Genomic DNA, 26,030 nt, shown 5'->3' on the forward strand with positions numbered 1-26,030 from the left:
TGATGGGTCTGTTTCTGTGCTGTATGATCCTGTAGCTGTTCTCTCCTGGGGTCTGAAAACTATTTTCTTGAAGATCTAAGATGGCGGTGGTCTGAGTGGTCTGCTGTGTTGGGCTCTGTGCCATGTCCAATGGCAATGTGGACCTTTACCACCATTCCCCCCCCCCCCCCCCCCCCAAACCCCAACCCTCCTTCGGAGAAAGAAAATACGAATATAAACTTAGTGAACATCTGGAGCTGCTGAAATTGTGGTTTGTCAGCTTTAAGACCAGGATGAAAGCAAATGAAGGAAAGGGGCCGAAAGATGTGCAGCAGGCAGGGCACTCCCCTACTGCATCGGGGGTGTCTGGAGCCATTGCTCAAACTCCCAGGGCGGCCCCTTTGGATTGAATGGGGCAGCAGCAGTTACTCTCGGAGTTTGGCAAACTCAGAAAAGATTGAAGCATCAGTGGAACCACTATCTGCCACGCTGGAAAAGCACAAGCAGGAAATTCAAATGTTGGCCTGAAGAGAATAGGCAGCAGAGGAGAGGACCGTGGCATTGGAGACCTTGGCGGAGGTCAGGAGGAAGGATCCAAACGCTGGAAGACCAGGTTCGGGTCCTTCAGGAGCAAGTGGACACATTGGAAAACAAAAGTAGGAGAAAAAGCTTACAACTCGTGGGTCTTCCGGAACGTGAGGAAGGCGAAGACCTCATTGGAATCCTGGAGAAGTGGTTCCTAACGTTCTTGGGGCTGGGGTTGGAGTCGGGCCTGTTGAGTTTGGAGCGTTCCCACCGGATTGCAATGTGCAGGTCAGGACCAGACCCACGCCCCCGCACGGTCCTTGTGTGACTCCTTCATTATAAAGAAAAACAGTTAGTGATTGAAACAGTAAGAAGACTGGGAAGAGATCCACAGGCTTTGTGCATTAAAGGCTCAAGAATAATATCTTTTCAGGACTTCTCAGGAGCCAGAATTATGAAGAGAAAGGGCTTTTGATGAAGTTAAGAGAAAATTAAGGGATCTGAACATTCAATGTTCCTTGAGGTCTCTGGCAGTGTTGCATTTTGCTCATGGGGGGACGGTATATCATTTTGATTCAGCAGAAAAGGCGAAGGACTTTGTGAATTCTCTGAATTCAAGGACTCAGGTCGGGATGGGGCCATCGATACGGACAATGGTACAGTTCTTTCTGCCCCTTCTTTTGTTTTCTCTCTCTCTCCCCATTTGCTTTGTGGTTATCGGCTTCTCCATGCTGCCTTGATGTAAAATCGGAATTATTTAGTATATCGGTCAGTTGTGCATTATGTGAGGACTTTTGTTTTAACTGCTGTCCTTTTGGTTTTGGTTTGGGGGTGGCTATACCTGTGGTTAAGATGTATGGAGAAGGGGTGTGTGTGTGGGGAGAAAGGGGGGAAATGGGCATCAATTTTTAACTCTCAGAATGTTAATAACGTGTTTTTTTTCATCTGTGAATTGCCTGGGGCTAGGGCACAGCCTCAGTTGGAAGGATCCAGGATATTAGCTATGGGCAAGGTGGGGTGGGGGATTTCTGATAGAGCTAAAGGAGAAGAATACCCTAAGAGTAGAGGAGTGACTATACTGATAAGAAGGAACCTCCCTTTCCAGGTAATTGAGAAAATTAAGGACGAACTTGGACAGCTCATCATTCTTAAAGCTCAACTACATGGAGAAGAGTATGGTGTCCTGAATGTGTATCTCTCCCCGTCCCCCGCCCCCTTGTGTACCCTCTTACATTTCTAATTGATGCAGTTGCTAAATTAATGAGTCTTGGGGTGCACAACACAATCATAGGAGGGGATTTTAATCTCCTCATAGATCCTGAGGTAGACAGGGTGACAAGGGGCCTGGCATGTATGACTGCACGATCTAAGCAGTTGGAGGACATGATTAGTTTGATTATTTTCCCTACAGTGTGGAAACAGGCCCTTTGGCCCAACAAGTCCACACTGACCCTCCGAAGAGTATCCACCCAGACCTATTTCCCTCTGACTAATGCATCTCACACCATGGGCAATTTAGCATGGCCAATTCACCTTACCTGTACATCATTGGACTGGGTGATGAATCCAGAGCACCCGGAGGAAACCCACGCAGACACTGGGAGAATGTGCAAACTCCACACACAGTCGTCCAAGGCCGGAATCAGACCTTGGTCCCTGATGCTGTGAGGCAGTAGAACTAACCACTGAGCCACCGTGCTGCCCCAGTGTGAGGAGTTGGGGTTAGTGGATGTGTGTAGATTCTTCCATTCAGGTGGAGGTGACATTACTTTCTGTTTCAACCCACACAAGTGCCACACACGAGTTGACATGTTTTTTATGTCATCAGATATGTTGGATAAAACACTGGCTTGTAAAATTGGGAATATAGCTGTCTTGGACCATGCGCCAGTGTATTTAGATGGTAAAATCAAGGGTGGTGGAATGGATGCACAGCACTGGCACACAGACCCATTCCTGTTAAGGAATGGCAAATTCGTTGAGTACATCAGAAGAAGGTTCAGGGTCTTTTGGGATATCAACTCAAGTAAGGCCAGTAATCAGGCAATACTGTGGGAGGCCACTAAGGCATATTTATGAGGCCTAGTTATTTCGTATTAAACAACTAGAAGGAAGCAGAGGGAGGAGCAACAATAGATGCTGAGGAAGTATATTATATTAGGACTTCACTGGTCAAGCTGCAGCTCTCAGGGTTGCTCTCGACTCATTGCACACACAGGTGGCAAAAAAAGGGTCTCCTTTGCTGAACAAAGATTGTTTGAATTTGGAGAACCTGCCCCTCCCCAGTATAAAAGCGGAACAGGTTGAATGCACTAATGACGATACAGGAGGTGCAGGAAACAATAAAGCATCTCCAGAGTGGCAACGCACTGGGTCAGATGGCTTCCCAAGTGAATTCCATAAGGAATTCATAAATGCCACCTCTGAGGATGTATAGCTATTCAGATACACAGGTTTGTCTTCCGCCCTCTCTGAGGGAGGCTAATATCTCCTTCATTTTGAAGAAGGAGAAAGAGCCCGAAGAATGTGGTTCAAACAGACCCATTTCACTGTTGAATGTAGATTTTAAAATTCTACCCAAGATGCTGGCCCTGAGGTTGGAAAAGGTGTGGCCCTGTATTATGAAAGATGATCAGATGGGTTTTAAGGGCTGTAGCTCCTCCAACAATATCAGGAGGGTACTGAACATAGTGCAGGTATGCCAGCAAAGATTGATCCTGGGTTCGGTGGTCTCCCTCGATGCAGAAAAGGCATTTGGCCAGATAGAATGGCTGTACTTGTTTGGGGTCCCCGAGCATTTTGGTCTGGGGACAACCTTTGCTAGATGGGTGGTGGTGTTGTATAATGATCCTAAGGCAGCAGCCATCACAAATGGCACTAAATCAGATAACTTTAATACTGGGAGAGGTAGTCGACAGGGGTGTCCTTTCACCGCTGCTATTTATCTTGGCAATTGAGCCATTAGCTGAGGCTATCAGGAGGGATCCTGAAATAGTGGGGCCAGAGGTGGGAATGGGGGAGCAGAAGATCACCCAATATGCTGATGACATCCTTTTGTTCTTCATCAATCTGGAGGAGTCAGTTTCTCGATTGATTCAAACAATTAATTTATTTGGCTGTTTTTCGGGCTACAGGATCAACTTGACAAAATCGGAAGCCATGCCGGTATGGGGGTATTAATGGAGGTGCCTGATCTGAAGGATGGAATGCAGTTCCTGTTTAGATGGTCGTCAAAAGGGTTTTTGTATTTGAGAATTTTTATTACTCCTGCCTTCCAACAGCTGTATAAAGCTAAAGCTAACTATGTACAATTACTCAAGAGGATAAAGCAGGATTTGCAGCAGTGGGAGGGATTACCGTTATGGTTAGGCCGATTAGCCCTGAATAAAATGAATGTTCTTCCTCGCCTGTTGTACCCGTTGAGAATGCTCCCATTGTTGCTCCCCAGATGAGTATTACGGAGGCTCAGTGGTTGGCTAGGTTCTTTTATTTGGTGTTGCAGGCGCACCCTAATTAAGTATACCAAATTGCAGTTCTTGCAGGGTGAGGAAGTGGGGTGATCCTTCTGGACTTGGAGACATCAAATTTGCACTTTGTTCCCATATCTGGGTGGTGGGGCATGAGGGTGATTCAGGGTCAATTTGGCTTGATGTTGAAGCCTCGCAGTTGCGTTGTTCCCTAATTATTTATGGATAAGATGAAATCCATGACCGAGCAGTATAAGAGTCCAATCATTTTAAATATGGTGAAAGCCTGGAGGATAATGAGGCAAGAGGAGGGCAATTGGCTTAAGACCTCACCGTTTACCCAATTGGTGGGATCCCAAGGATTTAAACCTGAGGCAATGGACTCCGGCTTTAGGTCATGGGAGAATAAGGGAATCTCCTGTCTGGGAGATTTATTCAAGGAGGAGGTCTTGATGTCATTTAGCCAGCTAACTCAGAAAAATGGATTGTACCTATTCCAGTACTTTCACAAAAGAGATTATATTCGATGGTCCCAGCTCAGCTTTCCAGGTCAGACGTGGAGAAAAGAGTACTCGAGTGTGCTGGTGTTCTTTCAGTCAGTATTTTGTATTATTTACAAAAGGGACATGCCATAGGGGACGTGGAGGGAACGTGTAGGATGTGGAATAAGGAACTCTGACATGATACTTCATTGGAAGTATGGAAAAGAAATATGGGAAAATGTAAGGAAAATTTCAATACGTAACAAAGCACAGGCCATGAAATTGAAGATTTTACACAGGGCTCATATGGCGCTAGAGAGGCTAAGTTCAAGAGAGGAGTATCACCAGGTTGTCCCAAATGTAAAATTATTATAGGCACTCTCACACACTGCTATTGGTCATGTTTTAAGGTCCAGACTTACTGGAGTGGTATAGTAAGGGAGCCGAAGGACATTCTCAGGATTGAAGTTAAAGTGGATCTGGCATTTCTTTTTCTGGGGTTAGCAAATTTGCCCTCTCCTGGGGAAACATAGGGAGAGACTGTAGCATTCTTACCCATTATGCAAGGAAGAACATTTTAATGAAATCGACATTGGAAAAAACCCCAGGTCTTACGGGGTGGCGTTGGCTAGTGATGGAGCATCTCCCCCAAGACTACCACATGAATATGGTGCACCACTGAACAGGGCGGTTTTACAAGACGTGGCAACCCTTTCTAAATTATATGGATGCAGACTTATCAGCAATATTGATTAGGGCCATGATATGCCATGGGAATCAGTTTGGGCACCAGTGGGGCTCTGGGAAGGGAGGCTGGGGGAAAAGAATATGGGCACAATAACTGGAGCTCCCAGTGATGGGAGCCTCAGTGGAGGTGTAGTGAGTGAAATAGAATAAAATAATGTGATGTAATTTAATTTGAATTCAGGTTAATTTTTAAAAATTTGATTGTAGTTTAGTTTAAGCTAAGTAGGTACAGTTGTTCTGGTAGAATAGTAGTTAGTTCATTATTAATAGTATCGTGATATGACATTGTTGTACTGCCTCTATCTTTCTGTATTTTGGTATTGTTCTTTTTTGTCTATAGATGTTTTGTAAAAGATTTGAAAAAGTTTCTAATAAAATATTAAACAAAAACATTTCCTTGCCTTCCCCCATAACTACTTTTAACATTCAAAAGTCAGATAAACTCAGCTTTGAATATATTCAATGACCCCCTAACTGCAGGAAGACATTCCCACCTCTAAACTCAATTCCTCTTGCCACTTGCCTTGCTCATTGCTTGCTGCACATGTCTGACAACTGGCATTGACTGGGATAGAAAGCCTGAGTAGAAGGTAGCTGAGGCACCTTTGTACGTCCACACATCATTCCTGATGAATGGTTTTTGCCCAAAACATTGACTGCCCTGCACCACGGATGCTGCTTGACTTGTTGTGCTTTTCCAGCGCCACATATTTCGACTCTGATCTCTAGCATCTGCAGTTCTCACTTGTTCCACATCCCAATATATCACCATTTAAACAATGCATCTCCTTTCTGTTTTTATTTCACAGGAAAGACTATAACTTCACACTGTGTAACTGCATTTGCCATGTGTTTGCCAATTAAGACACAGACCTGAACCAACTTTGCTGCAAGTCAAGAACTGAACTCCAGAATGAAAAAATAAAATGGAAAAGGAGGGTGAGAAAAGAGTGTGTTGTACTCACAGATGTTGGACAGAGGAAAGTTGCAGTCTGATGTGAAGCTCAATCTTCATTCAGAGAGAAAAGAACAGCAACTACAACTTCACAAACTCATGGCCCAACGTCCGCATTCAGAGAAGAAGGGGAATTTCGATGGCAGGAAGACCACACTCCTTCCGGTCTTCTGGCCCTTTTTATTGGTCCATCAAAAGAATGTCGCGTGATGTTTCCGATGTCAGGTAGGAGCATGCACAGTATTTTGCTGACACCGGCGTACATGCGCAGTGCTTGCTGACACCGAGAAGCATGCGTAGTCTGTCCTGTGGAGGTGTTGGTGTAACCGACAGATTTTCAGTCCAAATGCTAATAGGGGAGAAAAAAAAAGACTGGTGCCACAAATTTGTTTTCCTGGGACTCAACATTTTATTGTTTTGAATTTTGTCTGGCTGCTCAATTTCGTATGTCTTTTCCCCAGGTTAGAGGAAGTCCAAAACTAGAGGGGCATCGGCTTAGGGTGAGAGGGGAAAGGTTTAAAAGGGACAAAAGGGATAAATTTTCACGCAGGGCGTGGTACGTGTATGGAATGAGCTGCCAGAGGCCGTGTTTCAAGGCTGGTACATTTACAACATGTAAAAGCCTTCTGGATGGGTTCTGGAAAGGCCTCTATATGAATAGGAAGGGTTAAGAGAGATATGAGCCAAATACTGGCAAACAGATCACTAGATTAATTTAGGATATGTGGTCGGTGTGGAGCAAAAGGTTTGTTTCTGTGCTCTGCAATTCTATGACTCTATTTCTACATATTCAGAACCAATTTCACAAGACTAGGAATAGGTCATTACTTCCTCACAGCCTGTTCTCAACTGTGGCTTAACTGCACGTTTCAGAAAGATGTCTGCAGTTTTGTTTTAAGCAATTGAATATGCTTTCAGACTTTATTGATGTTTCTAAATACATCATTTTAGCTATTCTCGATGTCTTAAAGATCAGTCGTTTTGCTGGTTCAGTGGTTAGCGCTGCTGCCCCACACTGCAAGGAACCGGATTCGATCCCACCGTCTGGCGACTGTTGGTGTGGGATTTGCACATTCCTTTGCCCTCCTTTCAGTGCTCCAGTTTCCGCCCATGGTCGCAAAGATGGGCAGGTTAGGGTGGATTGGCCGTGCTAAATTGTCCCACAGTGTGCAGAGATGTGTTATGGGGTGGGATGCTTTTCGGAGGGTCAGTGTGGACTCGATGGGCCGAATGGCCTGCTCCCACACTGTAGGGATTCTATGATTACAAGAGTTGTCAAAACAGCAATTTTAATTGGTAAAGTATAAGACCAGGAGCCAATCTTTAAGCAATTTTCCATTCATTCACAGAGTGAAATTTTAGAATTGTATCACTCTGAGCTCTAATCCCACCTCAATGTCAATAAATGTCTTTTTATCTGTCCTCAAACAATCAATCTGTCCCTCCTTCACCTTGATTTTTTTTAAAGTTAGCATATTTCTTCCTTTAGATAAACCTTATCAATCAAAACACAAAACAATGTTTCAAACCTAATTAAAGATTTTTTAAGTTCTATACAAATCTTCTGGGATCCCCAGTAATCACCCCATATCAGCTGTTATCTTCATCAAATAATCTGACAATTATTGACTGCTATCAACCACTTCCGTCCCAGGAAATTTCCTTTCTCTGCAAAGTTTGGTTCATGTTGGCAAGTTCAATTCTCCTCCATTTCCCAGGAACACACTTTATGACGTTTTACATTCTCAGTATCTGTTTACCGTTCAGTGAGAAAACTGTTTTCAGTCTCACAGTTATACAGTATTCCTCCAAATTTTTTCTGAGGAATGCACTTCTCCCACAAGAGCTGGTGGTTCCACAGTTAAAATGCTATTAACAGCTTGCTTGGTTGTCTTTGCTGTTTCCCCTCTAACTGTTCAAAATGTCTGGTTTTATACCCCAAAACATCAGATCATTTCATTGGTTTGGTGTCATTCCAAACTGTAAAATTCAAGTTCGAAAGGAGTTTGGTGTCAGGGGCATACTTTCAACTGATTGGCAGAATTGGAATTTGTTTTTGTTCCATGGCAACCCCACTCCAGCTATTTGTTTCAACCAAACGTTACATTTTTAAATCGTTCAGCACGCTTTGTGCTTTCAGTCAGTCCTTGCTCGTTTCCTCTATGTCAAAAGGTACACTACACACCTATACCTTCATTACACCATCCAAATGTTTTTTAAATGTTGTAACTATACCTGCGTCTATCAAATCTGGAAGTTCATTCACTCACAAACTAACGTCTGTGTAAAAACGTTATCCCTCAGGTTCCTTTTAAAATCTCTCTCCTCTCACCTTAAAAAGAAGTCCCCTAGTTTTTAATTCTCCTTCACTAAGGAACAGACATTTGCTAATCACTTTACTTACAACCTTCATGATTTTATAAATTTCTACAAGGTCACCCTCAACCTCCTACGCTCCAGTGAAAAAGGTCCAAGCCTCTCCTTATAACCTGAACCCTTCAGTCGTGGCAACATCCTGGGAAAGTTTTTCCAAACCCTCTCCAATAGTATTCTTCCTATAACAGGGCGACCAGGACTGTACTCAGTACACTAAAAGTGGCCTCATCAACATCCTGTACAACCTCAACATGACGTCCCAACTCCAACACTCAATGGTGTGAAAAATGAAAGCAAGTGTGCTGAACACCACCTTAACTACCCTGTCTACCGGTGATGAAACTTTCAAAGAACTATGTACCTTAAACTTCCCCTCCACTCCCCCCCCAAAAAAACAGGTCTCTCTGTTCTACAACAAGACCCAGGGCCCTACCATTTACTGTACAAGTCTTGCCCTTGTTTGTTTTACCAAAATGCAACCCCTCGCTTTTATCCACACGGTCTCTCTCAGGTACACACACAAATACAGCCTTTCACAGCCTTACACTCCATCACGCTTACACTTTACCAAGTTAAAAATCACACAACACCAGGTTATAGTCCAACAGGTTTTATTGGAAGCATTAGTGTTCGGAGCACCGCTCCTTCATCAGGTGGTTGTGGAGGACACAATTATAAGACGCAGAATTTAGAACAAACGTTTACAGTGTGATGAAGCTGAAATTATACATTGAAAAATACCTTGATTGTTTGTTGACTCTTTCATCTGTTCGAATACCATGATAGTTTCACTTTTCTCATATGTAAATCGCAAAACTTATTAAAATTTACATAAGTTACATTTTCAGGTTAACTGTAACAATTGATGTTAGCTAACACCAATTGTTACAGTTAACCTGAGAACATTTAAGAGGCATTTGCATGGGTATATGAACAGGAAGGGTTTGGAAGGATATGGGCAGGGTGCTGGCAGGTGGGAGTGGATTGGGTTGGAATATCTGGTCGGCATGGACAAGTTGGACCGAAGGGTCTGTTTCCATGCTGTACATCTCTATGACTCTATTTACATATGAAAGAAGTGAAAATATCACGGTTTATGAACAGATGAAAGACTCAACAAACAATCAAGGTATTTTTCTATGTACAATTTCAGTTACATCACACTGTAAATTTTTGCTATAAATTCTGTGCCTTACAATTGTGTCCTCCAGAACCACCTGATGATGGAACAGCGCTCCAAAAGCTAGTGCTTCCAATTAAACCTATTGGACTATAACCTGGTGTTGTGTGATTTTTAACCTTGTACACCCCAGTCCAACACCGGCATCTCCAAATTATGACACTTTACCAAGCATACAAACACGCACTCTCTTATGCACACACAAGTCTATGGGGTGAATTTGGATTTTCAGAATTATATTTGCAGATACATTCAGTTTTCCTCAAAAACTGTGCAATCTGCAGGCAGTGAAGCCATGTCATATTTTATAAATCTCTACTTTGAAAATACAACCAGTCTATTTCAAGATTGGGATACAGACAGTCTCAAACCTCACACCTTTAATGCATTGACTGAGCTGAGATGTCACCTCTTTTTATAAAACCTGAAGTTATCTGGAGAACGTGACTTAAAAGTAGTTCTGGGATTTACATATTAATGAACAGAAACTACAAGTGGCCTCATCAACATCCTGTACAAACTCAACATGACGTCCCAACTCCAACACTCAATGGTGTGAAAAATGAAAGCAAGTGTGCTAAACACCGTCCCTGAACCATCCAGACTGACGTAGAAACTAGGAGCAGGGCTTGTCTCTCATGGATGAGAAGGAGTGTATGAAATCATAGAGAAAGCTGGGACCCACTGGAATTGTATCCCTTCCTCAGTCTCTCTATGTTTTTCCTTAACTTCTCTTTTTCTGACTTTTCACCCTTTTCTCGCTCACTCTGTGTCTCTCGTTCTTCTTGTCTTCCACTCCCATCCGTCTGTCCTATGGGTTCAGGAACATAATTGTTTGAAGTTTGCGTCACCTACTGACCCTGATCAATCCCTGTACGAAAATGTTCTTCCTAATGTCACTTTTACTTCTTTTCCTCGTGATTTTAAAACTCTGCTGAATCGTTGTCGATCCTTTCAGGCGTGGGAGCATTTGCACTACATTATTCCTGTGTCTAGACCCTCATGACTTGAAAAACGTCAATCAGGCCAGCGTCCAACCTACTGTTCTCCAAGGAGAACTGTCCCATCTTTCCAATCTACCTGCATTGCTGACAATTCTCATACACGGCACCATGAACGTCAACCTGTTCAGTGCTGTCTGCAATCACTTCACTTCCCCGCTTCCTGAAATTTCACGCTCACAATTGAGCAATAATGGAGCTGGAGGATTCATTCAGAGTCGGACTGCGCGGGCGAACGAGGTGCAATGCTTGTTTTCACTTTGAGCAAGTGTTTCCTTTTATCCTGTTCACTGTAATGGGAGCTCGACCTCATCCCTCCTTCAGGCAGAACCATCTCGTTTAATAAATGTGCTTTTTGAGAAAATCACCCCGGCGTTTCTGCACAAGGAAACTTAAGAAACGAGGGCTCGTCCGGGATTCGAACCCGGGATCTCTCGCAAATCCACCTAACTGAAGGCCCGAAGCAAGAATCATACCACTAGACCAACGAGCCACAGACCCAGCGAGGCGCCCTGACCCCGGACGCTCCAAGTGCCCTTCCCTGAAGCAGCTGAGACTTGCTCAATGTGAAATACGTTTTGAGTTGCTCCAAGAATCGCAAGCAGCAAAGAGATTCCACAACATTTGCTTCTCATTCCGTTTCCCTGCGCCCAGGACGCTGCTGTTTGTCCCGTTCCCAGTAACTGGACTCTCTCCACTGGCGGATAATTAAACCATTTTGTTTCTACTTGCAAACTGTTCTGGGGGAGGGCAGAGCCCATTCGCTTTTCTGCTCTCTCACAATCACTTTGGATGGGAGACGTCAGTTACACTAATGCGTAGGAAATGGGCAAGTTTTAACGACATTACAAAGTTTTGTAATCAAAGAGACAGAAAGATGCTGTGTTGGTGGGACAGAGAGAAATGGACACCGGAAACTGTTCCCTCAGGTAAATTCATATTTGTGTTCAGCCGGCTCGGTGCTCAGAATTCGTCTTCAGACAGCAATCCTGCAGAAAGACTTTTCTAACACAGGCGTCTGTTTCTTTGCTGCGAACGGGCAGCAGTGAACATCTGAGCCCCAACTGTCCCAGATGAAGTTGAAAATGAGCCATTGTTTCTCCCTCAGCCGCTCTGTCCCAGAGACAGGGAGAGGGACGGCATCAACGCGTGACGTCATTCCGCCGCAGCCTGAAGCCGTTCAGTCCATCATTTCCATGTGACTCTCTGTCACTTGTATCTCTCCGAGATGATTCCCAATCGGTGATATGTGTCCTCATTATGGGAACTGTGTCTGTGTGGTGATGCTGCTTTCGAAATGCTGATCGTCCTGTCATTCACGTCTGAACCGGAGTGGGGAATTATTGCAGGGAATGAATACGACCGCAAATAATGTGGCCTTTGTGGCTCAGTGGTTAACACTGCTGTCTCATAACGGGACCTGAATTCGATCCTACCCTTGTGCAGCTTGTTTGTGTGGAGTTTGTTCAATCTCCCCGTGTCTGCGTGGGTTTCCTGCGGTGCTCCGGTTTCCTTCCACAGTCGAAAGCTGTGCAGGTTCGGTGGACTGACCATGCTAAAAGGCCCCATAGTGCCCAGAAGTCGGTAGGTTGGGCGCATCAGTCAGAAGTAAATGTCGGGTCTGGGTGGGTTACTCTTCGGAGGGTTGATAAGGACTTGTTGGGCAGGAGGGCCTGTTTCCACACTGTAGGGATTCGAATTCGAATTGTTTCAACTTCACCAGCTCATTCCCATTTCAGAGAAGAGGTGTTAGGATTCAGTTCAGAGCAGACCGGCGGGAAACAACTCAAATCTCCACAAGCACTTGCCCACAATTGTGTAAATTGGGCCCGTGTTTAGTGACATATTCAGCTCAGATGCTCGAAGATTTGGGAAGCAGAGGCAAAGGCAAGATATAGAACAGAGTCCCGTTACAAAGGGAAGCAATAGCAGACGATAGTTTCGATCGAGGGACATGAACCCAGCACCCTCCCGCTGCGCCACTCTACTTTCCCGCACGGAGTGTTTTCCATAGATCCCTTCAGCCTTTTGTCTGGCGTGTGACATGTACGTTCGAGACTGGTGTCAAAGACCTCCACTGCTGTCGTGTAATATGCTGTTGCGCAGACGTATGGAGGCTGTGTAAATATAAACTGTTTTCTAAATTCCCACATTCTGTTGGTCGAACTGTGATTTAACTCTGAATCATAACACGCGTAGACGGAGGCCATGCGGCCCACTTTCGCTCTGCTGGTTCTACACCGTAAGTAAACGCGTGTCTCAATTCGTATCATTCTCTTCCCTTTTCCGTGTAAATCTGTACATCTGAACATGACCACCGAATTCCCTTTCGGGTCCATTGAATCTTCCTCTTTGTCAATGTCAGATCGGGATTTACTGACACTAACCACTCCCTGTACGAAAACGTTCTTCCTAATGTCACTTTTACTTCTTTCCCTCCTGACTTTAAAACTCTGCCGAATCGTTCTGGATCCTTTCAGACGTGGGAGAATTTTAACAACATTATTTCCTGTGTCTCGGCCTCTCATGATTTGCAAGGCTTCTGTTCTCCGAGGAGAGCTGTCCCAATTTTCCAATCTACCTTGATTGCTGACATTCCTCAAACACCGCATCTCTGGCAAGTCGGTGTATTAGAAGACCCAAAGCGAGATTCATACCCCTAGACCAAAGAGCTAGAAACCAGGCGCACCCCATCGCCCGTACCCACCCCACCTCTGGAACTGGCTGAGACTTGCTCAGTGCGAAATACATTTGACATTGCTCTAAGAATTGCAAGCGACAAAGAGTTTCCAGAACAGCTGCTTCTCATTCTGTCTCCTTGTTGCTGTTTGTCCCGTGTCCAGGAACCGGGCCCTCTCCTCTGGCAGGTAATTCAACTGTTTTGATTCTAAACATTTTTCTGATACCCAGATGGCCAGTGACAAGCACTGCCCTCCTCAACATAGGGTACAGAGAACAGGAGAAGACCCCGCAGACGTCCACGAGTGTGTCACCTCAACTGTGAACATTCGGCTAGTATATCAATGTGAAATATTTATGTTGAGTTTTTTGGGAAGCAAATGAGAAGGCGAGGTATAGAACAGAGCGCCCTTAGACGGTAGAGCTGCTAAAGACGACATTACAGGAATAGGAGAGAATAGGACATGACGGATTTCAGGCCCTAAAGACATGGGACTCGATATTGAAGACCGGGGAGCTGTAGGGTCTTCAAGTGGAAAACGAGGCGTTGTTCTTCCATCTGGAGCTGACCTTTGCTGGAACACTACTGCATGCCTGAGACAGAGATGTTGGCCAGGAAACAGGCGTGTTAAAGTGGCGGGCAACCAGAAGCTCTTGGCCTTTTTTTGCGGCAGAATTGAGATGTTCTGCGAAACAGTCACCCAGTTTATGCTTCATGCTACTTTGGGGAAACCACATTGTGAGCAGCGAGTGCAGCAGACTAGTTTGTGGCAAATGTGCAGGTAAAGTGCTGCTTTACCTGGAAGGTATGTTCGAGCCCTTGGATATTCAGGAGGGAGCAGGTAAATGGGCAGGTTTTACACATTCAGCAGCTGCTGGGGAAAGTACCTTGGGTCACTGGGAGGTGGGTGTGGGGTGTTGCGAGTGAAGGAAGAGTGGACCCGAGGTGTAAGCCCTGCCAATTTACCTGCTCTCGTATATAAATCCGTGAAGTTGAAAGAACATTCCATAGAATGATTCAATACCACGTGACTCACGAACTAATTCATATTCATGTTCCGGGGCCAGCATCATTATTGTGTCACAGCAGCTGCAGGCCATCACCGGGGGCTCGCCCTATGACGTCACGGTGCGGCTGGAAGCCCCCGGGAGAGTTTATCAAAGAAACCTCCCTCTGGGTCAGGGCAACCCTGCATCGGGAAGCACTGAGATGGCCAACCACTATCAGTTAACATGGGGAACACATCTCCACATTACGCAGCATCGAGGCAAACTTCCCGTCCTTCGACTTAAATTTCAAGAGCCCTCAGACCGAAATTCTCCAGGTCTGGAAGATTTTTTTCCAGGTGTTCGCAAAGTATATCTATGAGCACTTTGTTAAAGTTTGAATTTTGTGAGTGTTGAAATTTTGTGCTTTTGAGTGAAATCCCAGTTCGAAAAAACAGAATGTGGGAATTTAGACAAAGTTTATATTTGCGCGTCGGCGATATGTCTGCCGGTGCGTGATAGAATTATAACCCAGAAGAGAAACTATCTCTCCTATTCAGTCAATGTCCTCTTCAGCAGCTTTCCCGTATAGCGGCGCACTGTTCTGCACCTCGCCTTCTCATCTGCTTCCCAAAACACTTCGACATAAATATTTCACATTGATACACAGGCCCAGTATGCAGAGTTGAGATGACACACTCGTGGAGGTCTGCGGGGTCTTCTACTGTTTTCAGTTGAGGAGGGCAATGCTTGTCACTAGTCACTCGTCACTCAAGTGTCAGAGAAAAGTTTAGAAACAAAAAGGTTTAATTTTCTGCCCGTACAGAGGGCCCAATTCCTGGAGACGTGATTAACGACAGCAGGGAGACAGAACGAGAAGCAGCTGTTCTGGAAATTGTTTGCCTGACCCCATTAAAAACCGACAACTTCGCAGCCGGAGGGAGAGCAGCAAACACACCACCGCCAGGGGGCTCGAGCCACCAACCCTTCGGTAAACAGCCGAACGCGCTGACCAATTGCACCACAGAGACAAGCGATTAGTGAATTCATAATTCAGCCTCCCCGCCTAGAATTGCAATTGTCGTCTATCAGTTTTACTTTTCCATAATCAAGCCTGGGAGATCTATTGTAGAGATACTGGGGACAGTCTGCAGACACATCCATGTCACGAGGAACGAGCTTTCTTACTCCGGGGCCGTCGCCCTTCCAGCCTTTCAGCGTTTTGCCTGTTCCCGAGTTCTCTCATTGGCTCGGAGGCGAGAAGGGGTTTAAATTCCGGATGTGCAGGAAGGACAATTCTTTCAATGTCTCAGATCAGTTCATGTGCCGAGAACATCAGAGTCAACCTCCCGGACTCTTCAACAAGGGGACGGTGTCTGGACTGTCTCTGCTCAGTCGGACAGGTCATCTTTCATTCTCCTCTAAATCCGCTTCCCAAAGTGTTTCTAAAGGTTCACAAAGCTGGAGACTGGGATTTCTGTTTTGCTTCATGAACATTTGAACATTTTTCCATTTCCTAACTGACAATATTTTGCCAAAATCTCTTCCCAATTTTACGCCTTGCCTCATGTCCAGGGATGAGGAATTTCCATTTTGGGGAGATATTCCCAAGGTTGGGAATGTTCGCTTTGGAGCAAAGAAGGTTAACTGGAGATTTCCTGGGGCTGTTGGTCATGATGGGAGAAGAAGCGGTGGGAATGGGCAGATTAATGATCAGAAGAACCAATTGCCACTGACCAGAGTCAGTTGCCAGAGGACAGGGATTGAAGTTCTTGAATGAAAAGCAGCACTTGGGCCTAATAAACACAGATAATACTGCAGAAAGCCAACAGGTCGAGCAGCATCTGTTGAAAGGTAAACAGAGCTGACGTTGTGAGTCTGGTACGTTGTTTGTTCAGAACCCGAGTTTCCTGCATGGCAATCAATTCCCAGACATGAGAAAACGGGTCTTTATTGAGACTGGTTTTGTGAAGTTTGAGCGATAATGCAACCAACAGGAAGTTATTTAAAATCGCCAGCGAAGAAAGCATAGCCAGCAGGTTACCACCCTGGGCGGGGAGCCCCAAAATGATCTCTACGCCAACACCTTAAGTGTTCGGCCACAACTACACGCCCAAAGTTGTGGTCTAAACTTTCTCATGGAATAGTTCTAACAGGAAAGGTGAGTATTGGGCTTGTCCTGTCCGCGCCATAGCCCCAACGTTTCCTGTTCCCCTGGATTTGATCAGGACAGAGGAGGCTGATGGGAGATCGAATTGAACTACACACATTGATGAGAGATAGAGCGGGGGGGAAGGATCCATTCCCATGCGTAGAGAGATTAATAATCAGGGCCGAAAATAAGGAGCCACTTCAAGAAATTTGGTTTCTGTCAGCAAAGCTAATGTAGAACTGTTCACAGAAAATTGTGATGACAGTCTCTCTAGTTATTTTGATGAGAAGTGTTGATGATGCTAATATAATCGATAGGATAAACGTAGATTGGTAAATGTGTTTGGTGACAGCTCTGTTATAGCCTCGTCTTCTTGTCTAATTGTTTCCACACTCCTCATCTCTATATACAGGTACTGCCCCCCAGCCTATGTAGCAATTCGGCAACAAAATACATCAAAGTCACTAAGTAAGACCTCAGTACCCGATCAAGACACAATCAAGTGGTTCCATGAGGTTTGCATGTTCAATTAAACGTCCCAAAGCTAACGATTGCTCTGAGATAGTCTGTGTGACGAAGTTTCCTAACTTATTTCCTGAAAATGAATCAGTCCCCAGTAATTTTAGTGTTCCTTAATATGGATAGGTATTGATTCCCATTGCACTTGACCATTCGAATTCTGTGATTGAGCCACTTACTGGCCTCGAGACCTCAGTAGAATCCGTTAAATGCCACCGTTAAGCCACACCTACAAACTTGTCTCCCATTCACTCTCAGCTTTTCCTCATAATCGAGTAACTGGGACAGTAATAAAATGAACGGGAGTAAAACTCACTTTGAATATGATTAGATTGCCAGTAGAAGAAAGAGCGAATGTTCAGCACAAAAAGCAAAGTTTCAAAGGAACATTGAACAGTGTGGGTGTCAAACTCACGACCTCAGCATAAGAATCTTTTGTTCTATTAACTGAGGTAGCCGGACATATAGTCAGGGTCTAACCACATTTCATATCAAGGCAAAAATAACCTCTTCATATCCACGAAAATAAATAAAATGATCAGCCGAAGTCCACAGCTCCAATGCTTTCTGCTCCAAAATCGGCAAAATCATTGAGATTCCACTTTCCTTTTGCTTCTTTCTCAACGCTGACATCCACTTTCTTCAGCTTCTCTTCTTGGATGTAAAGTTGTTTGTCTGTGTTTTTTGTCCTTACTTTGAAAGCAAATTCGCTTCAATGTCAACAATACTGGCAGACAAACCTGACACACAAACAGCCACTCACTACCACATATCCCCAATTCACACTTTCAGATTTGCAATTATGAATAAAATAAAGGAAGTAAATATTTTGGAACATTTATGAGTGAGTTTTATGGGTGACTCACTTGGGCCTTTGCCAACACTGCTCGCAGGTTTCATGATCAGGGCATAATCTCCCTCAGTTTCCCTGAGCCTGTGCTCGGTGTATTGGGAGATTAGGCCAGGGTTGCAGAAGCTCACATCCCAAGGATTTGCGGTAGACCCCGCCCGAAGCTGCATAGTCACTTTTCACTGGCATCAGAGGATTGAAGATTATAGGACTGGAACATTGCTGCTTTTCTGTTTTTTTTCCTCTGTTGTTCCATTTGGAGCTGAGGAACGCGAATCATTATTGGGATTGTTTGAAACCAAGAACATGAAGTTTCTAAAGATTCAAGTGCAGGAATTCAGTCAGTTAACTGTTCTTTGACTGTGTTTGTCCGAACATCGGCATAAAATGCCTGGGCGTGCCTGTATTCGATATTTCCAGAACAACCAATAATCGGTGAATATTTTCTTGCAGGGTATGTCCCCAATGACAGACGGAAGTGCGCAATAAGGAAGCAGTGAATACTATAGGAACATAGGAACAGGAGTAGGCCATTTAGCCCCTCAAGTGTTTTCCAACGTTCAATAAAATCATGGCTGATGTGAGGCCTAACTCCACTTACCTGCCTTTGGCCCATGTCTCTTAATATCATTCGTGAACAAAAAAAAAATGTCTGTTTCAGATTTAAAGTTGACAAATGATCCTGTATCCACTGCCGTTTGTGTAGGATGGTTCCAAACATATGACAAACTCAATGTGTAGAAGTGCTTTTTAACATGTCCCCTGAATAGTCTGGCCCTAATTCTACAATTTTGCTCAGTTTCAACTCACAACTATTTTGGTGAACAGCTTGACGTTCTGACTAACTGCATCACAGAGTCTGACTTGTAAAAGTCCAGTTAGGTCTCGAAGCCCGAGTGTCAGCGTATTCCAGCTTCAGACTGCAGTTACTGAAATAGCAATCGTCCTCCATCAGTGTCACTTTACCAAAGTAAAGCTGGGACATTCATTGTAAACAGCCTGATCCCAGACACCACAGACACACCCATGTCACCAGCAACCATCCCTGTGTGGGAATACATTCAAAGTGAATCGCCAGCCTTTCTGCCATTTCCTCAGTTTCATGTGCGCTGTCACTTCTGTCTCTGTTTAGACTCACGAACTGAATGAGCCGAATAGAGTTTTTCTTGGCCATTATCATGCGACGGTTTTAATGCTTTATATATTGGTCGAGCAGTTCTGGATCGAGGTTTAGAAACTGATGTTTCTCACCATGTTCAGATTTTACCCAAGTGTCGGTAGAATTAATTGGCTGACATCGGGAAAAAGTGCTTCCAGACACACCTGAGGAACTTCAGTTTGATAGGTCTTGAAGTTTAAGTAGAAGGAAGGGAACTTTGCCTTGAGGCCGTTTTTAATGTGCAGATGTGTCCCCATGTAAACTGATAGTGGCTGGCCTTCCCAATGCTTCCTGATGCAGGGCTACCTGACCCTCAGCGAGGATGTTTTGATAAACTTGATAGCCATGGCTTCCAGCTGCACCATGACGCCATAAAACATGCACGGTGATGGCCTGCAGCTATTGAAACACAATAATTATGCTGGCCCCCGGAACATGAATATGAATTAGTCATTCCACCCCCAGGGATATATTTAAGGAAGGAGGTAAATGGGCTGGGGTTACACTGGAGTTCACTCTTCCTTCACTCCCATTGCCCGCCCATAGCCACATGGCACTTTGCCATGCAACCGCCGAAGTTGTAACACCTGCCCACTTCCCTCTCCCTCCTAAGTATCCAAGAGCCTGAACATGCCTTCTCGGTGAAGTCACACTTCACCTCCACTTTCCACAGCCTATCATACTGCGTTCGCTGCTCACAATGTGGTCTCATCTACATTGGAGAAACGAAACATAGACTGGGCGACTACTTCATAGAATATTAACAAAGCCAAAGCACAAAGGGATCTGGGAGTGCTAGTCGAGGATTCTCTAAAGGTAAACATGCAGGTTGAGTCTGTGATTAAGAAAGCGAATGCAATGTTGTCTCTTATCTCAAGAGGGTTGGAATATAAAAGCAGAGATGTACTACTAAGACTTTTTAAAGCTCTGGTTAGGCCCCATTTGGAGTACTATGTCCAGTTTTGGTCCCCACACCTCAGGAAGGACATACTGGCACTGGAACGTGTCCAGCGGAGATTCACACGGATGATCCCTGGAATGACAGGTCTAGCATATGAGGAACGGCTGAGGATACTGGGATTGTATTCGTTGGAGTTTAGAAGATTAAGGGGAGACTTAATAGAGACGTACAAAATAATACATGGCTAGGAAAAGGTGGATGCTAGGAAATTGTTTCCGTTAGACGAGGAGACTAGGACCCGTGGACACAGCCTTAGAATTAGAGGGGGTCATTTCAGAACAGAAATGCGGAGACATTTCTTCAGCCAGAGAGTGGTGGGCCTGTGGAATTCATTGCCACGGAGTGCAATGGAAGCCGGGACGCTAAATGTCTTCAAGGCAGAGATTGATAGATTCTTATTGTCTAGAGGAATTAAGGGTTATGGGGAGAACGCTGGTAAGTGGAGCTGAAATGCGCATCAGCCATGATTGAATGGCGGAGTGGACTCGATAGGCCGAATGGCCTTACTTCCACTCCAATGTCTTATGGTCTTATGGTCTTAATATCTACGTTCTGCCCGCAAAAAAGACCCTGAGCTTCCAGTTGCCTGCCACTTCCGCACACCACCCTGTTCCCTGTCCAGCATCTCTGTCTCAGACTTGCTGTAGTGTTCCAGTCAAGTAATTTTGCGGTTAGGGAACCTACAGCCCTCCTCAATATTGAATTCAATAATTTTAGGGCCTGAATTATCCTGTATCTTAGCCCCCTACCACGCACACCAAGTCTTGCTATCACATAGTCTATCATTACACACCTATTGTTAGCCACTAGCAGGCTCCATTAACAGCTAGTCACCCTCCCAGACAGATGGTTATCAAATCCTTTGTCTATCCAACTCCTCTTGTCTCACTGTGGGCTTTATCCCTATCTATCATTTCCTCCGCCTTCCTCCCACCCTTTCTTCTACATATTAACCAACATTTTCCCAATCACCACCACGACTGTGGAAGGGTCACCGGATTTCTCCAACCTATCACCTTACCCCCGCACCTTCACCTACCTATTGCATTCTCTGCTACCTTCCCCCATAGCCCCACCACCATCGATCTCTCAGCACACCCCCACTCCGGCCCACAAGCCTCATTCCTGATGAAGGGCTTGAATCATGAACTTTCCCTCTCCTCTAATGCTGCCTGACCTGCTGTGATTTTCCAGCACCACACTCTCGACTGTGACTTTATCCAGTCACACGAAGACCCAGTGGAATCAAGCAGGAGGCTGGAAAAACACAGCAAGTCAGGTGTCATCAGGAGCTGGTGAAGTCAATGTTTCGGATGTACAGACTCAGAACAGAAATTCAGGATACTGTGTAGATGGCATTATCGAAACTAGTAACAGTATCATGATGACAGTAGGAAGCATCCACATCCTTTGCTTTGCCAGAGAGTTAGAAGGAGGGGAGTTCATAATTGCAACTTCATACCAGAGGAATTGTTTTTCTTTTCGGAATTGGTATCCTGGGCTGAAATGTTGCAAATTTCTTTTACAGGACATTACATGGACATCTGCAGACAGTAAATTGAAACAAAATATCACACGACCGAATCACTTGGTATATATTATCGGCCTTTGAAAGTAAGTATCGTATTCTGGATCATGATCATGTGCTGCACAAAACTTTTTCTGTCATTCTGCCTATGACCCTTTACCAAAGTCTTCCATCATTCAGTGTCCCAAAATCTTTTTCTATGACCAGTGAATTAGAGTAACCTTTCCACATCGACTATATATTAATCTTTCATTAACAAATGTGTCTCATCTTCCACTCGATCTGTTTCATTCCAACTAGACAGCTTCAGTTCGTCTCACATAACTACGTGTCGAAGCAGAATGACAAATTTCGGACAGAATGATATAGAATCCCTACTGTGTCCTTTGGCCCAACAAGTACACACTGACCCTCCAAAGAGTAACCCACCCAGACCCATACCCCTACTTCTCTACATTTTGCCCTGACTAATGTGCCTAACCTACACATTCCTGTAAATTCTGGGCAATTTAGCATGACCAATCCACCTAACCGGCACATCTTTGGACTCTGGGAGGAAAGTGGAGCACCTGGAGGAAACCCATGCAGACACAGCGAGAATGTTGCAAACTCCACGCAGACAGTCACCGGAGGTGGGAATAGAACTCTGGGCTTGTGATGCAACAATGCGAACCACTGAACCACCGTGTCGTCCCAAAATGGCTCACTCAACACCAGGTCCACTTCAAGCATCAAGGTGTTTATTGTCTTAACAGCTATGGGACGAAAGCCACTCCACTGAACAAAGGGAAACATACACTTTTTATACATATGCTTTTCTTTGACAAGTAGTGCCCTTATCTTCAAGGGTAATGCCTACGTGATCTAAAAAGTGAATGAGAGAGCAGAGATTAAATCAAAATAGAGTCAGAGGGGGAAATAAAACACTCCAAGTCCTGCGGTGCCCACCTCTCCCTGAAAACCTCGAGGGTATCAGTGGACACACTTCATGATCCTCCTCCAGAAGTGTTCAGACCCGAACGTATACGTGGAAGAGGGGCAAGCAATTGGCCTTAACAATCCCCTCCATGGCCTGCTGCCTGGTCCTGTTTATAGTCAGTCTGGCCAAGCCCATGAGCAGACCCACGAGGACACCCTTTGAACCCTCCATATCAGTTATCCTTGGGGGAATTCACAGTGCAACGTCTTCAACCACATTTCAGGCTTCATCTCTTGCATCCGCTGTTCAATGCTCCTCTGATTTTAGGAAGGAAGCTTCGTAGAGTCATAGAATCACAGAGATGTACAGCATGGAAACAGACCCTTCTGTCCAACTCGTCCATGCCGACTAAATACCCCAACCCAATCTACTCCCACCTGCTAGCGCCTGGCTCATATCCCTCTACACCCTTCCTATCATACACCTACACAGATGCATTTTCAATGTTGCAATCGTACTAGCCTCCACCACTTCCTCTGGCCGCTCATTCCATACATGCACCACCCTCTGAATGATAACGTTGCCCGTTAGGTCTCCTTTATATCTTTCCCCTCTCACCATAAACCTATGCCCTCCAGTTCTGAACTCTCCCACCCCAAGGAAAATACTTTTTCTGTTTATCCTATCCATGCCCCTCATGATTTTATAAAGCTCTATAAAGTCACTCCTTAGCCTTCGACGCTCCAGGGAAAATAGCCATAGCCTATTCAACCTCTCCCTATAGCTCAAACCCTCCAACCCTGGTAACATCCTTGTAAATCTTTTCTGAACCCTTTCAAGTTTCACAAAATCTTTCTGATAGGAAGGAGAGCAGAACTCCACGCAATATTCCAACAGTGACCTAACCACTGTCCTGTACAATCGCAACATGACCTCCCATCTCTTATACTCAGTACTCTGACCAAAAAAGGAAAGCATACCAAACACCTTCTTCACGATCCTATCTACCTGCGACTCCACTTTCAATGAGCTATGAACCTGCACCCCAAGGTCTCTTTGTTCAGCAACACTCCCAAGGACCTGACCATTAAGTGTATAAGTCCTGTTAAGATTTGCTTTCCCAAAATGCAGCACCTGATATTTAACTAAATTAAGCTCCATTTGTCAATTCTCAGCCCACTAGCCCATCTGATCAAGATCCTGTTTTAATCTGAGGTAACCTTCTTCGTTGTCCACTACACCTCCAATTTTGATGTCATCTGCAAACTTCCTAATTTTACCTCTTATGATCACATTCAAATCATTTATATAAATGATGAAAAGTAGTGGACCCAGCACCGATCCTTGTGTCACTTCACTGGTCACCAGCCTCCAGTCTGAGAAACAACCCTCCACCACCACCCTCTGTCTTTTACCTTTAAGCCAGTTTTGTATTCAAATGGAGAGTTCTCCCTGTATTCAATGAGATCTAACTTTGTTCACCAGTCTCCAGTGGGGAAACCTTGTCTAACGCCTCACTGAAGACCATATAAATCATGTCCACTTCTCTGCTCTCATCAATCTTCTTTGTTACTTCTTCAAAAAATTCAATTAAGTTTGTGAGACATGATTTCCCACGCACAAAGCCACGTTGATTATCCCCAATCAGTCCTTGCCTTTCCAAATACATGCACATATTGTCCCTCAGGATTCTTTCCAACAACTTACCCACCACCGAAGTCAGGCTCACTGGTCAATAGTTCCCTGGCTTGTCCTTACCACCTTTCTTAAACAGTGGCAACACGTTAGACAACCTCCAGTCTTCCAGCACATCACCTGTGACTATCGATGATACAAATATCTCTGTAAGAGGTCCAGCAATCACTTCCCTAGCTTCCCACAGAGTTCTAGGGTACACCTGATAAGGTCCAGGATATGTACCCACATTTATGCGTTTCAAAACATCCAGCACTTCCTGCTTTGTAATATGGACATTTTTAAAGATGTCACCATCTATTTCTCTACATTCTATGTCTTTCATGTCCTTTTCCACAGTAAATAGTGATGCAAAACACTCGGTTCGTATCTGCTCGTCTCTGCGACTGCACACAAAGGCCGCCTTGCTGATCTTTGAGGGGCCCTATTCTCTCCCTGGTTACCCTTTTGTCTTTAATGTATTTGTAAAAACCCTTTGGAGTCTCATTAACCCTATTTGCCAAAGTTATCTCATGTTCCCTTTTGGCTGCAGTCTTAAGTTTACTCCTACTACCTTTACATTCTTTTAAGGATTCACTTGATCTATCCTGTCTATACCTGACATGTGCTTCCTTCTTTTTCTTAACCAAAGCCTCAATTTCTTTCGTCATCCTGCATCCCCTACACCTACCAGCCTTTTCTTTCACCCGAACAGGAATATACTTTCTCTGGACTCTCGTTATCTCATTTCTGAAGGCTTCTCATTTTCCAGCCGTCCCTTTACCTGCGAACATCTGCCCCCAATTAGCTTTTAAAAGTTCTTGCCTAATACCGTCAAAATTGGCCTTCCTCAAATTTAGAAGGTCAACTTTTAGATCTAGTCTATCCTTTTCCATCACTATTTTAAAACTGATAGAATTATGGTCGCTGGCTCCAAATTGCTCCCCCACTGATACCGCAGTCACTTGCCCTGCCTTATTTCCCAAGAGTACGTCAAGTTTTGCATCTTCTGTAGTAGGTACATCCACCTACTAAATCAGAAAAGTTTCTTGTGCACACTTAACAAGTTCCTCTCAGTCTAAACCCAAATCCCAGTCTATGTTTGGAAATTTAAAATCCCCTATTATAACCACCCTATTTTTTTTTACCGATAACTGAGATCTCCTTACAAATTTGTTTCTCAATTTCCCTCTGACCATTAGGGGATCTATAGTACAATCCCAATAAGGTGCTCATCCTTTTCTTATTTCTCAGTTCCACCCAAATAATTTCCCTGGATGTGTTTCCGGGAGTATCCTCCCTCAGTGTAGCTGTAATGCTATCCCTTATCAAAAACGTTAGTCCCCCTCCTCGCTTGCCTCCCTTTTTATCCTTCCTGTAGAATTTGCATCCTGGAACATTAAGCTGTCAGTCCGGTCCATCCCCGAGCCATGTTTCTGTAATTGCTATGATATCCTAGTTCCATGTTCCTAACCATGCTCCGAGTTCATCTGCCTTTCATGTTAGGCCTCTTGCATTGAAATAAATACAGTTTAATTTCTCAGTTGTATCTTATTCTCTGCTTTGTTCCTGCCTACCCTGAATGTTTGACTCGCCTTTGTTCTCAACTGTACCAGTGTGACATTGATGTGTTTCATCACTATCACCCTGGCTCCCACTCCACCCCCCCCCCTCCCCCCCGCCCCACTTAATGGTTTAACTCCTCCGGAGCAGCTCTCGCAAACCTCCCTGCCAGTGTATTAATTCCCTTCCAATTTAAGTGCAATCCCGTCCTTCTTGTACAGGCCACTTCTACCCCAAAATAGCTTCCAATGATTCAAACATGTGAATCCTTCTTCCGTACACCAGCTCCTCAGCCATGCATTTATCTGCTCTATCCTCCTATTCCTG

The 26,030-nt window shown here is 44.6% G+C and overlaps 1 long non-coding RNA gene and 1 other non-coding gene across 2 annotated transcripts in view; one reads left to right on the plus strand and one right to left on the minus strand.

The window, feature by feature from the left end:
- The window catches only part of LOC140461142 (uncharacterized), a 31,554-nt gene extending 9,928 nt beyond the window's left edge, over positions 1–21,626 (plus strand). Inside the window, exons 2-3 of the long non-coding RNA XR_011954473.1 lie at positions 6,010–6,380; positions 21,548–21,626. This is a non-coding gene — a long non-coding RNA (uncharacterized lncRNA). The remainder of the gene's footprint in view (positions 1–6,009; positions 6,381–21,547) is intronic.
- Positions 11,116–11,205, minus strand: trnap-cgg (transfer RNA proline (anticodon CGG)). Its single transcript is given in 2 exon segments — positions 11,116–11,151; positions 11,170–11,205. It is a non-coding gene; the product is annotated as a tRNA-Pro (tRNA).
- Positions 21,627–26,030: the final 4,404 nt, after the last annotated feature.

This window comes from Chiloscyllium punctatum, chromosome 36, assembly GCF_047496795.1.
Source record: "Chiloscyllium punctatum isolate Juve2018m chromosome 36, sChiPun1.3, whole genome shotgun sequence".
Taxonomy (NCBI): Eukaryota; Metazoa; Chordata; class Chondrichthyes; order Orectolobiformes; family Hemiscylliidae; genus Chiloscyllium; species Chiloscyllium punctatum.